The following is a 3,656-nucleotide window of genomic DNA, read 5'->3' on the forward strand; positions in this document are numbered from 1 at the left end:
TTTTTTTTTTTTAATTGGAAGTAGCATAAAATACTGGATTTATACACCAGAAAACAAAAATTCATTTCTTCACATAAATAATGACCCCGTATACCTGGCATGTCAAGGTGGTTTTGGCAATGTGGAAAACTTATGCAAATACATAGTCAACTTTCTCCACAAAGGATTCAGTTCTGTGCTGACCTTTTGGCTTGTTCTCCACTTCTCTGCAAAGCCTGTTGTCTGGGATACCCAAGCTGTGTGCATCCCTGTTGCCTCCCATGATCCCTCCTTGAGCGAGCCAATGAGTTCGCTCCAAAAGAAAACCTGGGCAGAGTTGAGAGCGGTTTCCTCTGAGATTACTGCAGATCAGACAGCACGTGCACAAGCCCCATGAAGTCTGGCAACCTTCCTCCTTGTATAGCCATCCAAAAGCACGCTACATGCCTTCAGCTCTCAAATGCTCCACATACCGAATCTACTTGCACTGTACACAACAGCTTAACTGAGTTGGTATACAGCCCTTGTGCTGAAAAAATATTTGCACAAAAAAGTAAACCAAATAGGGTAAAATTGCAGCCAGAAAAAGCATAAGTAACCCATGGGAATGCAAAATTGAATTCTTTGCAGTGTGAATCTTGTCAGTCTGCTCCAGGGAGTGGGAATGTGGTTGCCTCTGCTGGCTTGATGTCATAGTCCTTGACTTGGTCTTCAAAGACATACGGGTTGGATATCAGGAAAAGGTCCATCACTGAGGAGACTGGAACAGCCTCCCCAGGGAAGTGGTCATGGCACCGAGTTTGGCGGAGTACAAGGAGCATCTGGACAACACTCTCAGACACATGATCTGATTTTTGGTGATGCTGTGTGGAGCCAGAAGTTGGACTTGGTGATCCATAAGGGTCCTTTCCAGCTTGAGACATTCTCTGGTTCTATGATACAGAAGTAATTTTCCTTTTTCTCCACTGACAGGACCTTCAAGAGCCAGTGTGGATGGTGCAGTGTAGGCAGCAATTGCTCATCAACACCAGTAGGGACTTAGGGGAGACTTAGGGGTTTTAGGAAGTTTGCTACAATCAGCTGGTTTGCAGTCTAGAATAAGAAAGAATTATCATGTTCCCTCAGTCCCAAGTTTCATAAAGCAACTCTTGACTCTTCTGTAACTCATAGGACATTGTGTTTGGGCAATTGCTTTCTAATCTATACTTTTCATATCATTCACTTTGACATTTGGAATAAAAACGCAGGATGGCGTAAACAGACCTTTTAGCTAAAAGGGATGTCTAAGAGGGATGGATTGTATCAAAAATGGATCTTGCAGTGATGCTCTTTTATCTTTTCTCTTTCCCTGCCTTATAGCCCTTTATCTCTTCTTCACTTGGAGCCCTGAACTTCTTAGTTTCTACTACCTAAATTACAGGTCTTTCAGCAGTTTGTTAAATGTAAGAAAACATGGATCTTTTGTGTGGTTCAGTAGAGCTCTCTCTTTTGTTAGTTACTAAATCAGAACTCACAATACAATGTTATTTGGGGTTTTCCCATACTGTATCATGATGTCTAAAGGTGTAGCAACCACAGCATCAAAATAAGAATGAAAAGCTTAACCTCAGAAAACCAATTGACAGAGGAGAGGGGAATGTTTGAGAATTTACAGAGCACTTGAATGCAAACTTGAACACAAGCAGACTAGATGTTAACCTTTTCACTCACTCTGAAAAACTTGTCATAGATATGTAGTCCTTGACAATAAATTGTAAGTCACAACTTCAGCGAGATGCATCAGATCACAAATATGGTTAATTGCATTGACAAGTTAGTGATGGAAGCTTATTTTCTTTTCAAATGAAGTGAAATGCTTTTGACACTTTTTTCCATGTTCTACTAATTGAAAGCACTACAGAAATGAAATATTTCCTACAAATAAAAGGGGAAAATAACATTATCACCTGTTTTAAGACCTAAGCCTGAAAATTCTGCTTACAAAGAGGGGCTGGGTGGAGATGGATGTTTAGCTCAAGGTCAGAGAGAACCAACAGCAGTATAATTTAGTGAAGGATATCAAGGGCTTAGTAAGAGCATTCTGGGCAGAGATGATCTATACATTAAGTGTCTACATATTTTTAAGTGTTTTCCTACTATTTTTTGTTCCTTTTCCTGTACTGTCAGTGAGCACAAAATAAACAGAGGTAATAGTGAAAACCAACTTTGAAATCTTCACCAAAATTGCATGCCACTGCTATGCACAAAGGCCTCTCTGAATATAATGCCTCCTATTTTATAATGTTGGCCTATGACATCAAAGGCAGATGTTTGTGGTACAGCAGTTGAGGCTGAACCTTCCCACCAATATCTTGTGACATTTTGTTACTGTGTGACAGATGGCAGTAGAGGGACAGTGACAGAATTGTGTCTGACATGGAAGAGCATATGAAGCAAAGGTGTGGAATTGAATTACTCCATGCAGAAAAAAATTTCACTCATTGACATTCAGTGACACCTGCTGAATGTTTATGGAGACTTAAACAGTGGATGTGAACACAGTGAGGCAGTGGGTTCTGTGTTTCAGCAGTGCCAACAGCAACAGTGGTCACCTCCACTGGTACAGATCCTTACTAGCTTGGCATGCAGGCTCTTGTTCATCCTGGTGAAAATGCATAGCTAATTGTGGTGACTATTTTGAAAAAAATATAGTGCTTTGTAGCTGAGAATTTGGTCTACTAGAGAGTCTTATTGTGTTCTTTGTGTCTGGTCTACTCTCTGTGGAAATAAATAGGAGGCATTACTTTCGAAGCAAGATATGTACGTAAAGAAGACAGTGCAAAGCATTCATTTCCAAGGAACACAACCTGGATTGTACTGGCATCAAGTGGATGACAACTGCTCTGCATTTCTACAGAGGACAATGGGTCTTCATCTGCCATTCAGAAGTTCTCAGTTTTAAACTAATTTTCTCGGTCTGAATGCATACAGTGCTCTGAGTACAAAGCACAGAACCAGCTTAGTGGTTGAGCATGTGCACTAATGCTCAGTCAGTGCCAATGCTCCATTTTTTATTAACTATTTTCCCTGTAGATTTTCAAAATGATACATTTTGAAAGAAATAGAGGCATCTAATTTTCCAGCTAGCATTATAAAATGAAAAAGACTACATGGATAGTGTTTTTTAACTGGTAGTAGAGAAAAGAAAAAGCAGAGTATTATGTTGATTCCTCTGCTATTTCTTTAGATTTAGTGGCTAGAAAAAATATCCACAGCCAGGAAAGAAAAGGGAAAATCTGTGTTTTGACTCTAAAACCACCAGAAAATTTCCTCCAGTTTAATAATCATACTTATTTTTAATTTGATTGCAGTAAGGTGGTTACAAGTAATTTTACTTGTGCAGATGGAGCCAAACTCATGTTGACTCATCTGAAAATAAAACTCAAGTTTTATGCCGGGACAAATAGTATTAGAATTATCTTGCTATTCTGATAAAGCCACAATGAAAAGTATTCTACAGTTTAAAAGATATTTCAGGCTTCTTTGCTGTAGGTGGCCAAAAGGTGCATCTGATGCCAGCAAACAGCATTTATCGTTATTCTTACATATCAGATTGTGCAAATGAACTCTTAATGAATAAATCTCATCATTTACAATTTCTTTTCAAAGGTCAGTAGAATATATTAAATGACTTTTTT

The sequence above is a fragment of the Meleagris gallopavo genome, chromosome 7, assembly GCF_000146605.3.
Source record: "Meleagris gallopavo isolate NT-WF06-2002-E0010 breed Aviagen turkey brand Nicholas breeding stock chromosome 7, Turkey_5.1, whole genome shotgun sequence".
Taxonomy (NCBI): Eukaryota; Metazoa; Chordata; class Aves; order Galliformes; family Phasianidae; genus Meleagris; species Meleagris gallopavo.